This window comes from Heterodontus francisci, chromosome 41, assembly GCF_036365525.1.
Source record: "Heterodontus francisci isolate sHetFra1 chromosome 41, sHetFra1.hap1, whole genome shotgun sequence".
Classification (NCBI taxonomy): Eukaryota; Metazoa; Chordata; class Chondrichthyes; order Heterodontiformes; family Heterodontidae; genus Heterodontus; species Heterodontus francisci.
Window position 1 is genome coordinate 31,258,516 of NC_090411.1, and position 13,969 is coordinate 31,272,484.

The following is a 13,969-nucleotide window of genomic DNA, read 5'->3' on the forward strand; positions in this document are numbered from 1 at the left end:
CCAACTGCTTCATGCTGGTGTTTCTGCTCAGCACAAGCCTCCTCCCATCCCCTCTTCATCTCACCCTATCAGCATATCCTTCTATTCATTTCTCCCTCATGTATTTATCCAGCTTCCTCTTACATGTATTTATGCTATTCGCCTCAACCACTCCCTGTGGTAGTGAGTTCCACATTCTCACCACTCTCTGGGTAAAGAAGTTTCTCTTGAACTCCCTATTGGATTTGTTAATGATTATCTTGTACTTATGGCCCCTGGTTTCCGTCACAAATGGAAACATATGAACATAAATAGGAGCAGGAGTAGACCATTCGGCCCCTCAAGCCTGCTCTGCCATTCAATACGATCACGGCTGATCTGATTGTGGCCTTAACTCCACTTTCCTGCCAGCCCCCCATAACCCTTGACTTCCTTGTGGTTCAAAAATCTGTCTAACTCAGCCTTGAATATATTCAATGAACCCAGCCTCCACTGCTCTCTGGGGAAGAGAATTCCAAAGATTAACGACCTGAGAGAAGAAATTCCTCATTTGTGTCTTAAAAGGGACTCCTCTTATTCTGAAACTGTGCTCCCTAGTTCTAGATTCCCCCATGAGGGGAAACATCCTCTCAGCATCTACCCTGTCAAACCCCCTCAGAATCTTATATGTTTCAATAAGATCACCTCGCATTCTTCTAAACTCCAATGAGTATAGGTCCAACCTGCTCAACCTTTCCTCATAAGACAACCCCTCCATCCCAGGAATCAGCCGAGTAATCCTTCTCTGAACTGCCTCCAACTTCCCTACTTTTATACTCCATTCCTCTTGTGATAAATGTCAACATTCCATTTGCCTTCCTAATTACTTGCTGTACCTGCATGCCCAGGTTCCTCAGTACCGCTGCATTCTGCAGTCTCTCTCCATGTAAATAATATTCTTTTCTATTCATCCTGCCACGGTGGACAACCTCATTTTTTTCCCCACATTATACTCCATCTACCAATTTTTTGCCCACTTTCTTAACCTATCTCTTTGCAGACACTTTATGACCTCCTCATAACATGCTTTTCTACCTACATTTGTATCATCCACAAATTTGGCTACAATACACTTGGTCCCTTCATCTAAGTCATTAATAAAGATTATAAATAGTTGAGGCCCCAGCACTGTGGCACTCCACCAGTTACACTTTGCTGACCTGAAAATGACCCATTTATCCTGACTCTCTATTTCTTGTTATTTAGCCATTCCTTTATCCATGCTAATATATTACCCCCACACCATGAGCTCTTGTGTAGTAACCTTTTATGTGTCATCATATCGAATGCCTTTTGGAAATCCAAATACATTACATCTACTGGTTCCCCTTTATCCACCCTGCTTGTTACATCCTCAAACAACTCTAATAAATTTGTCAAACACGATTTCCCTTTCATAGAACCACGTTTACTCTGCCCGATTGCATCATGATTTTTTAAATGTCCTGCTACTACTTCCTTAATAATGGATTCTAGCATTTTCCCAATGACGGATGTTACGCTAACTGGCCTAGAGTTTCCTGCTTTCTGTCGTTCCCTGCCTCCCCCCCTCCCCCATCCACCTTTCTTGAATAGAGATTTTCCAATCTGCTGGGACCTTTCCAGAATCCAGGGAATTTTGGAAGATTACAGCCAATGCATTAAAGGCCTGCTTGGGTCTGCAAATGAGACCCGACCCGAGCCCCACAGAACCGCATCCGACCCCAAGCCCGACCCGGCCCAAGTCATAAAAACATAGGAAATAGGAGCAGCAGTAGGCTATTCGGCCCTTCGAGCCTGCTCCGCCATTCATTATGATCATGGCTGATCATCCAACTCAGTAACCTGTTCCCGCTTTCCCCCCATACCCTTTGCTACTTGCTCAAAGTCTCTGCCATTTCCCTGTTTCTGATTATTAATTCCCAGTCTCATCCTCTAAGTGACCAATGCTTACTTTAGCTACTCTCTTCCTTTTTCTATATTTGTAGAAGCTTTTACTGTCTGTTTTTATATTTCTTGCTAGTTTACTCCCATACTCTAATTTCTCATTTTTTTTAGTTATCCTCTGCCAGTTTCTAAAATTTTCCCAATCTTAGAGTCATAGAGTTATACTGCACAGAAACAGGCCCTTCAGCCCATCATATCTGCGCCGACCATCAAGCCCCCATCCAATATAATCCCATTTTCCCACACTTGGCCTGCAGCCTTGTATGCTATGGCATTTCAAGTGCTCATCTAAATACTTCTTAAATGTCGTGAGGGTTCCTGCCTCTACCAGCCCTTCAGGCAGTGTGTTTCAGATTCCAACCACCCTCTGGGTGAAAAAATCTCCCTCAACTCCCCTCTAAACCTCAAGCCCCTTATCTTAAATCTATGCCCCCTGGTTATTGACCCCTCTGCTAAGGGAAAAAGTTCCTTCCTATCTATCCTTTCATAATTTTGTACACCTCAATCAGGTGTCCCCCCTCAGCCTTCTCCATTTCAAGGAAAACAATTCTACCCTATCCAGTCTCTCTTCATAGCTGAAATGCTCCAGCCCAGGCAACGTCCTGGTGAATCTCCCCTGCACCCTCTCCAGTGCAATCACATCCTTCCTATAGTGTGGTGACCAGAACTGTGCACAGTACTCCAGCTGTGGCCTAACCAACATTTTATACAGCTCCATCATAACCTCCCTACTCTTATACTCTATGCCTCGGCTAATAAAGACAAGTATCCCATATGCCTTCCTAACCACCTTATCTACCTGTGCTGCTGCCTTCAGTGATCTATGGACAAGCACCCCAAAGTCCCTCTGACCCTCTGTACTTCCTAGGGTCCTACCATCCATTGTATATTCCCTTCCCTTGTTAGTCCTCCCAAAGTGCATCATCTCACACTTCTCAGGATTAAATTCCATTTGCCACTGCTCTGCCCATCTTACCAGCCCATCCATATCATCCTGTAATCTAAGGCTTTCCTCCTCACTATTTACAACACCGCCAATTTTTGTGTCATCTGCGAACTTACTGATCATACCGTCGATATTCACATCTAAATCATTAATGTACGCTACAAACAGCAAGGGTCCCAGCACTGATCCCTGTGGTACACCACTGGTCACAGGTCTCCATTCACAAAAACAACCCTCCACAATCACCCTCTGCCTCCGTCCACTAAGCCAGTTTTGGATCCAATTTGCCAAATTGCTTTGGATCCAATGGGCTCTTACTTTCTTAACCAATCTCCCATGCGGGACCTTATCAAAAGCCTTATGAGGTCCATGTAGACTACATCAACCACTTTACCCTCATCTACACATCCAGTCACCTCCTCGAAAATTTCAATCAAATTTGTTACAATCTCCCCCTGACAAAGCCATGCTGACTATCCCTGATTAATCCCTGCCTCTCCAAGTGGAGATTAATCTTGTCTCTCTGAATTTTTTCCAATAATTTCCCTACCACTGATGTTAGACTCACCGGCCTGTAATTACCTGGTTTATCCCTGCTACCCTTCTTGAATAATGGTACCACATTCGCTGTCCCCCAGTCCTCTGGTACCTCTCCTGTGGCCAGAGAGGATTTGAAAATTTGTGTCAGAGCCCCTGTTATCTCCTCCCTTGCCTCACATAGCAGCCTGGGATACATTTCATCTGGGCCTGGGGATTTATCCACCTTTAAGCCCGCTAAAACAGCCAATACTTACTCCTTTTCAATGCTTTGTTCAAGTATATCTCAATCCCCCTCCCTCATCTCTACACCTACATCGTCCCTCTCCATAGTGAACACAGATGAAAAGTAATCATTCAAAACCTCACCTATGTCCTCCAGCTCCACACAATCTTCGGGCTTACCGCTAATCTTTGCAGCATAGTATGCCTTTTCCTTCAATTTGATACCATCCTTAGCTTACTTAGTTCCTTAGTCATGAATGATGCATCCTTCTCAAGAAAGAGTCTTTCTTTCTTAGTGGAATATATCTTTGTTGAGAGTTATGAAATATCTCCTTAAATGTCTGCCTCTGCTTCTCTAGTGTCTTACATTTTAACTCATTTTCCCAGTCCACTTTAGCCAACTCTGTCTTCATACCCTTGTAATTGCCTTTATTTAAGTTTAAGACAATAGTTTTGGACCCAAACTCTCAAACTGAATGTGAAATTATGTCATGTTATGATCACTTTTGCTTAGAAGATCCTATGCTATGAGGTCATTTATTAATCCTGTCTCGTTACACATTACCAGGTCTAATACAGCATGCTCCTGGATTGGTCCCAGAACATATTGTTCTAAGAAACTGCCTCTAATACACTCTATGAACTCATCCTCCAGGCCACCTTTGCCAATTTGATTAGTCCAGTTGTTACGAACGAGGATAGAGGAGCGCACTGTTTATCCTGGTTCCACTCTCCATGGATCACAACATATATTTACATTTTTTCCCACTTACCAATACGATCAATCATAGACTCTATTTTTATCCCAGAATAAAACACACCAACCAGGTTTCTTATAATAACCTGATAATTTTGTTGTTTATTAAAAACAAGTCTTAACCAGTAATGAAGTAAGGCATAAACACACAGATTGAAATATTAAAGTTCCCTTTTCACCTGAGCCCCTCACACTCTCTCTTTCACACACCCACATACACCGGTTAACCAGAAAAATAAAGGGATTTTTTTTGTTTTTACAGCTCTACTACAAACAAAAATACACATGGGCTGAATACTTGCTCGTTCTTGAAGAAACAGCAGATGAGATATGTTGTGTTCCAAAACTGGCACACAGTCTGGCCTCCAAGCACACGTAAGCAGGTCACTGGGATCTTTTAGAACAATTCTTTTCAGGCAGCATTGAGAATTAATTTAGTAGGCTTTTCTTCAAAGACAGGAGATGAGATGAGTTGACACAGTGGTCTTCTCAGGATCTTTTAGAGAGGTGCTAGAAAGCTGAGCTGGGTCTGGTCTTCTCTCCTTCCTTGGGAATTCTATCCTTGGAAGTTCTCTCCCTTTTTATACAGTTCAACCCCAACTCAAAACAATTCAAAAGTGAAACGGACAACAGGAAGGTCAACCTTTTGACCTCCATCAATCTTGACCTGTCACTTCTTCGTAAACAACTTCTTCAGGTGTCCAAAGTTCTCTGTTGTTTATTGAGCTGGAAGTCAGGTGGTTTCCTGGACAGGCTTGTTTTCCTCACAAGACCTCTCAGTGCCCCTTTTAAAAAATATTTCCAGGGACTGTTTTCCAAACTCAAGTGGCCTTTACAGGACCCCCTTTGAAAACCACAAAGTTCAACATTTCTTCACTCTTTCAAATATGAATCCTTAAAAAATATATGTAACAAAACACAGATGCACTTTTGTTATACAATCTATATGAAGATTAAAATCACCCATCATTATGGCAATACCTTTCCTACAACCCCCCCCCCCCCCCATTATTTCTTGATTTATATTCTGTCCTACAGTGTAGATACTGTTAGGGGACCTATAAACTGCTCCCACGACTGACTCCTTTCTTTTGCTATTTGTTATTTCCATCTAAACTGATTCTGCATCTCGATCTTCTGAGCCAAGTTCATTTCTCACTACTGTGCTGATTGCATCCTTTATTAACAGAGCTACTCCACCTCTTTTTCCTTTTTCCTATCCTTCTGAAATGTCAAATACCCTTGAATATTTAGTTCCCAGCCTTGGTCACCTTGCAACCATATCTCTACAATGGCTATCATATCATACCCTTTTATTTCTATCTGGCTATCACTTCATCCGTCTTGTTATGAATGCTGCATGCATTCAGATAAAGAGCCTTTAATTCGTTCTTTTTACCATTTTCCCTACACTGACCTTATTTGCTGGTGCACTCTTATGTTTATAAACTCTGTCTCTTCCTGTCACACTTCCTGTTGCCCGTATTGCTACCCTGCACTATTGCCTTGTCCTTTCACGTTAACTTTCTAAATTTCCCTTCACCTGAACCCTCTTTATAGCCCTCTTTACAGCCCCAGTTACATGATTCACCAGGACACTGCTCCCAGTGTGGTTCAGGTGAAGGCCATCCCAATGGTACAGCTCCTTCTTTCCCCAGTACTGGTGCCAGTGCCCCATGAATTGAAATCTGTTTTTCCCACTCCAATCTTTGAGTCATGCATTCAACTCTCTGATCTTATTAACACAATGCCAATTTGCTTGTGGCTCAGGTAGTAATCCAGAGATTATTACCTTTGTGATCCTACTTTTTACTTTAGCCCCCAGCTGCTCGTGCTCCCTCAGCAGAACCTCTTTCTTAGTCCTACCTATGTCATTGATACCCACATGGACCATGACAACTGGATCCTTCCCCTCCTACTCCAAGTTCCTCTCCGGCCCCGAGGAGATGTCCTTAACGCTGGCACCGGGCAGGCAACACTCTCAGGACTAACGCTCTCGGCTGCAGAGAACTGTCTCTATGCCCCAAACTATACTGTCCCCTACCACTACTGCATTCCTTTTTATTTCTCCTACTTGAATGGCCCCCAGTTCTATGACTTCTCTTATGTTTACCCTATCAAACCCCTTCATAGTTTTAAAGACCTCTGTCAGATGCCCCCTCAGCCTTCTCTTTGCAAGATCAAAGAGCCCCAGATTGTTCAGTCTTTCTAGCTACCCACATTCTTCAGCCTGGCCTTGTGTTACCCAGGAATCATCCGCCGTTGCTTCTGGCCCTCTCCGAGCTCCAACCTGTTTCCTGTTTGTGACTTTCCAAAAGAAGGTAAAAACTAGGTAAATGACAAAACTTAAATCACTTTAAAATGTTGATGCCTTCAGTATGCTGTAAAAAAGAGGAACTCTGCTGCCCTCTTGTGGCTGGTAATATTTCCAGCTGAGTGCTCATATTGGGGACATGACAGAGAGCTTGACGTGCGACAGAATCCATCAACACAGGTAGAAGTCACCAGTCCCACCTTCACGTCCTCTGTCACTTCCCCTTAAATGACCATTATTCGCGTGTGACTGCAGAAGTGCCCTGTCAACAAGCTATTCCACCACATGTGGCATCACAGAAACAACTTGTATTTATATAGCACCTTTAACATCATAAAACATCCAAGGTGCTTCACAGGAGCGTTATGAAGCAAAATTTGACACCGAGCCTCATAAGGCAATATTAGAGCACATGGCCAAAAGCTTGGTCAAAGAGGTGGGTTTTAAGGAGCATCTTAAAGGCGGAAAGAGAGGTGGAGAGGTTTAGGGAGTTTAGTTTAAGTTTAAGTTTAGAGATACAGCACCGAAACAGGCCCTTCGGCCCACCGAGTCTGTGCCGACCATCAACCACCCATTTATACTAATCCCACACTAATTCCATATTCCTACCACATCCCCACCTGTCCCTATATTTCCCTACCACCTACCTATACTAGTGGCAATTTATAATGGCCAATTAACCTATCAACCTGCAAGTCTTTGGCATGTGGGAGGAAACCGGAGCACCCGGAGGAAACCCACGCAGACACAGGGAGAACTTGCAAACTCCACACAGGCAGTACCCAGAATTGAACCCGGGTCGCTGGAGCTGTGAGGCTGCGGTGCTAACCACTGCGCCACTGTATTCCAAAGCTTGGGGCCGAGGCAGCTGAAGGCATGGATGCCAATAGTGGGGCAATTAAAATTGGGGATGCACAAGAGGCAAGAATTAGATAAGCAGAGATATCTTAGAGGGTTGTGGGGCTGGAGGAGATTACAGAGATAGGGAGGGGCGAGGCTATGGAGGGATTTAAAAGCAAGAATGAGAATTTTAAAATCAAAATGTTTTTTGAAAAAACCCAATCCTATACTCAATTAACCTTCACTTTTAGTGATCGATGCAGCATTCCTGACTGATTTTCCTCTCCCTAAGTTCAGGCCCAATTTTGGCAGCCCTTCCAGTGTCCCCAACTGAGAACTCAGCGCAGGCTGGGAATTGAACTGGGATCTACCCGTTGTGCATTGGTTAGAGGTCCCTTTACCTTTAAACAAGTGAAAGTTGGCCAAAACTTGAAACTTTACCCGGTTGAGGAAGTTTTGACATTCTGCCTCATGCTGGCTTTCTGCCTGCTTTTTGAACACACATGTTAACCTGTTTATTTTCGATGGGTTTATGTCCACACATCAAATTTACAACACAGAAGCACGTCATTCGACTCACAGGTCCATGCTGGTCTTTATCCTCCACATGAACCTCCACCCCACCCTACTTCACCTCACTCCCATTAACACATTCTATTCCTTTCTCCCTTACGTATTTATCCAACTTCTCTTTGCATGTTATTCGACTGGTGTGTTGCACCAAATTCCACATTCTATGCACCCTTTGAGTAAAGACATTTCATCTGAATTTTATTCGTGATTGACCCCACAAGTGGAAACATCTTCTATACGTCTACCTATTCATCATTTTAAAGACCTCTATCAGGTCACCTATTGCAGCAAGACCTGGACAGCATCCAAGTAACATTTGCGCCACACAAGTGCCAGGCAATGGCCATCTCAAACAAAAGAAAATCTAACCATCTCCCCACGACATTCAATGGCATTACCACTGCTGAATCCCCCACTATAGCATCCTGGGGGTCACCATTGACCAGAAACTGAACTGGAGCAGCCACACAAATATTGTGGCTACAAGAGCAGGTCAGAGGCTAGGAATCCTGAGGTGAGTAACTCACCTCCTGTCTCCCCAAAGCCTGTCCACCATCTACAAGGCACAAGCCAGGAGTGTGATGGAATACTGTCCACTTGCCTGGATGGGTGCAGCTCCAACAACACTCAAGAAGCTCGACACCATCAAGGACAAAGCAGCCCGTTTGATTGGCATTCCATCTACAAACATTCACTCCCTCCACCACCAACGCACAGTGGTAGCAGTGTGTACCATCTACAAGATGCACTGCAGCCATGCACCAAGGCTCCTTCGACAGCACCTTCCAAACTCGTGAACTCTACCACCTAGAAGGACAAGAGCAGCAGATGGGAACACCATCACCTGCAAGTTACCCTCCAGGTCACACACCATCCTAACGTGGAACTATATCGCCGTTCCTTCACTGCCGCTGGGTCAAAATCCTGGAACTCCCTTCCTACCAGCACCTCATGGACTGCAGTAGTTCAAGAAGGCAGCTCACCACCACCTTCTCAAAGGCAGTTAGGGATGGGCAATAAATGCTGGCCTGGCCAGTGATGCCCACATCCCATGAATGAATAAAAAGAAACAACAACCCCAGCTTCTCCAGTTTCCAGGTACTTTCCCCCAATTTGCCTGTTTCTAGCCTATCGTGAAGGTAGGGTAAAGTGGAATTTGATCAATTTATGAAATGCCATGTGCATGTTGGCCCTTTTCTTCTAAAGCTAGGACAGCAATAGCGGTAGGGGATTCTATGGTTAGGGGAACAGACAGGCATTTCTGTGGTCGCAGACCTGATTCCAGGATGGTATGTTGCCTCCCTGGTGCAAGGGTCATGGATATCACCGAGGGGCTACAGGGCATTCTGGAGGGTGAGGGTGCACAGCCGGAGGTTATGGTCCACATTGGTACCAATGGCGTGTGTAGATAAAGGGACGAGGTCCTGCAGGCTGAGTTTAGGGAGTTAGGAAAGAGATTAGTTAGCAGGACCTCAACGGTAGTAATCTCCAGATTATTCCCAAGGCCATGTGCTAGTGAGTTTAGAAATAGGAAAATACACCAGATGCATGCGTGGCTGCAGAGATGGTGCAGGAAGGGGGGCTTCAGATTTCTGGGGCATTGGGACCGGTTCTGGGGAAGGTGGGACCTGCACAAGCTGGACAATCTACACCTGAACAGGACTGGGATGAACATCCTTGCAGGAAGGTTTGCTAATGCTGTTGGGGATGGTTTAAACTAGTTTGGCAGGGAGATGGGAACCGGAGGGCAGTTTCAAATAGGGCAAATTCAGCGCAGGGGACGGGAGGCAGAAAATTAGTGAGCGACTCTGAAAGACAGAAGAAGCAAAAGCTAAAAAGTGTGCGGCACAGGAATTTGGCAGTGTTAAAAGGTATTTATTTAAATGCAAGGAATATAGCAAATAAAGTCGATGAGCTGAGGGCACAGATAGACACATGGCAACATGATATCATTGCTATAACGGAAACTTGGTTATAAGAGAGGTGGAATGGCAGCTCAACATCCCTGGATATAAAGTTTTCAGGCAGGTAGAGAAGGGGATAAAAAAAGAGGGAGTGTAGCATTATTGGTTAATCAATTACAACTGTGAGGAGGCATGATATACTAAATAAATTATCAAATGAGGCCATATGGGTTGAGCTCAGAAATAAAAAAAGGGACAGCTCCACTACTAGGAGTTTGCTATAGACCCCCAAATAGTGAGAGGGAGATAGAAGAACAAATATGTAAGAAATTTTCTGAGTGCAAAAACAGTAGGGCAATAATAGTTGGGGATTTCAACTACCCCAATATCAACTGGGATACAAACATTGTGAAGGGCACAGGGGGGACAAAATTCTTGAACTGCATTCAAGGGAACTTTTTTAGCCAGCACATAACAAGCCCAATGAGAGGGGATGCAATTCTAGATTTAGTCTTTGGAATGAAGCTGGGCAAGTGGATGAAGTAGCAGTGGGAGACCATTTTGGAGATAGTGACCATAATACAGTCAGATTTCGCATTATTATGGAAAAGGACAGGATAGAGCAGGAGTAAAAGTTCGAAATTGGGGGAAGACAAAATTTACGAAGCTGAGAGGTGATCTGGCAAATGTGCACTGGTTACAGCTACTCGAAGGAAAATCAACGGCAAACCAGTGGGGGGCATTCAAAAGTGAGATTCTACGGGCACAGTTTAGATATGTCCCCACAAAGAAAAAGAGTGGTACTGCCAAATCTACATCCCCCTAGTTATCTGGAAGCATTCAGGGTAAGATAAAACAGAAAAAGAAAGCTTATGAAAGTCACAAAAAACTTAATACTTTAGAAAGTCTAGAGGAATATAGAAAGTGCAGGGGTAAAGTAAAAAAAGAAATTAGGAAAGCAAAGAGAGGACGTGAAAAATTATTGGCAGAAAAAATCAAGGAAAACCTGAAGATGTTTTATCAGTACATTAAGAGCAAGAGGATAACTAAGGAAAAGGTAGGGCATATCAGAGATGTACAAGGTAACTTATGCTTGGATGCAGAAGATGTGGGCAGGGTTCTTAATGAGTACTTTGTCTCTGTCTTCACAAGGGAGAGGGATGATGCAGACATTGTAGTTAAAGAGGAGGAGTGTGAAATATTAGATATGATAAGCATAATGAGAGAGGAAGTACTAGAGGGTCTGACATCCTTGAGAGTGGATAAATCGCCAGGACTGGATGGATTGCATCCCAAGCTGTTAAAGGAAGCCAGGGAGGAAATAGCGGCTGCTCTGAGGATCATCTTCAAATCCTCACTAGATACAGGCGAGGTACCAGAGGATTGGAGGTCTGCAAAGATTGTACCATTGTTTAAAAAGGGTGCGAGGGATACGCCAAATAATTATAGGCCAGTCAGTCTGACCTCAGTGGTGGGTAAATTGTTAGAATCAATTCTGAGAGATAAGATAAACTGTCACTTAGAAAGACATGGATAGTCAGCATGGATTTGTTAAGGGAAGGTCGTGTCTTACTAACTTAACTGAATTTTTTGAGGAAGTAATAAGGAGGATTGATGAGGGTAGTGCAGTGGATGTGGTCTACATGGATTTTAGTAAGACATTTGACAAGATCCTACATAGCAGACTGGTCAGAAAAGTAAAAGCCCATGGGATACAGGAAACAAAGGGTAGTGGTCAACGAATGTTTTTGCCAATGGAAAGCTGTTTCCAGTGGCGTTCCACAGGGCTCAGTGTTGGGTCCCTTGCTGTTTGTGGTATATATTAATGATTTGGACTTAAATGTGGGAGGCATGATTGGGAAATTTGCTGATGACACAAAAATTGGCCATGTAGTTGATAGTGAAGAGGATAGCTTTAGACTCCAGAATGATATCAATGGTTTGGTAGATTGGGTGGAAAAGTGACAAATGGAATTTAATCCGGAGAAGTGTGAGGTAATGCACTTGGGCAGGGCAAACAAAGTAAGGGAATACACTATAAACGGGAGGATATTGAGACAGGTAGAGGAAGTGAGAGACCTTGGAGTGCATGTCCACAGGTCCCTGAAGGTGGCAGGACAGGTAGATAGAGTGGTGAAGAAGGCATATGGAATACTTTCCTTTATTGGCCAAGATATTGAATACAAAAGTAGGGATATAATGCTGGAACTGTATAAAACACTGGTTAGGACACAGCTGGTGTATTGTGTACAGTTCTGGTCACCACATTACAGGTAGGACATACTTGCTCTGGAGAGAGTACAGAGGAAATTTACAAAAATGTTAAAATAAAAGCAAAATACTGCAGATGCTGGAAATCTGAAAGAAAAACAAGAAATGCTGGAAATACTCAGCAGGTCTGGCAGCATCTGTGGAGCGATAAGCAGAGTTAATGTTTCAGGTCAGTGACCCTTCATCAGAACTGGCAAATATTAGAAATGTAATAGGTTTTAAGCAAGTAAAGCGGGGGTAGGGAAGAGATAACAAAAGAGAAGGTGTTGATAGGAAAAATTAACAGAGAATAACTGACCAGAAGGTCATGGAGCAAAGGCAAATGGTATGTTAATGGTGTGCTGAAAGACAAAGCATAGTGCAGAGAGGGCGTTAATTGACAGAACAATGAACAGCCCTGGCCCCAAGCAGAAACATAAAAAAAACAGTGGGTAGGCATAATAGAAACAAACTAAACAAAATAAAATAAAATAAGCAAATAAAAAAGAAAAAATAACTAAAAATAAAACTAAAAAGGGGGCCGTCATGCTCTGAAATTACCCAGAGGGTAGTGGGTGTCTGGAATTCGCTGCCCAGATCAGTGGTGGAGGCAGAAACCCTCAACTGATTTAAAAGGTACCTGGACCTGCACCTGAAGTGCTGTAACCTGCAAAGCTACAGACCAGGTGCTGGAAGGTGGGATTGGTTTGGGCGGCTAGTTTTTTCAGCTGGCGCAGACACGGTGGGCTTCTTTCGGTGCCATAACTTTTCTATGGTTCATAGCTCTGTTGGTTTTCCATTCTCCTCCTAAACTGAAAGGCAGTGGGTTCAAGCCCCACTAGGTTTGGTACACCAATGCAGGACTGAAGGAGTGTGTCATTGTCAGCGATGCCCATTTCTTCTATATTAGATATTAGAGTCATAGAATAACACAGAAGAGAAGGAAGAGACCCCGGTTCACGAAACTTGTCCCCGAATGAATACTCTAAATATGAATGGCTGTGCAAGTTCCTATGACCCCAGGCTTCCCTGAGGTCAGTCAATAAAGTGAACGGGGCTGTGTCAGGTCAGTGTCAGGTTGTGTGTCCCCGGACTAGATTGGGAAAATACAGCCATCCTATCCTATTGAATGGTGGAGCAGGCTTGAAGGGGGCCATGTGGCCAGGTAGATCCTGGGCTTTATAAATAGAGGCATAGAGTACCAAGGCAAGGAAGTTATGATGAAACTTTATAAAACACTCGTTCTGCCTCAACTGGAGTATTGTGACCGATTCTAGGCACTGCATTTTATGAAGGATCTAAAAGCTTTAGAGAAGGTGCAGAAAAGATTTCTGTGAATGGTTTCAGGGATGAGGGACTTCTGTTATGAGGATAGATTGGAGAATCTGGGGCTGTTCTCCTTATAGAAGAGAAGATTGAAAGGAGATTTGATAGAGCTGTTCAAAATCGTGAAGGGTGTGGACAGAGTAGATAGGGAGAAACTGTTCCCATTGGTGGAAGGGTCGAGAACCAGAAGACACCGATTTAAGGTGGACAAATCAAAGGCGACATGAGGAAATTTTTTTAACACAGTGAGTGGTTAGGATCTGGAATGCACTGCCTGAGATTCAATTGTGCCCTTCAAAAGATAATTATTGGAAGAGAAAATTTTTCAGGGCTTCGGGGAAAGACAGTAGGAC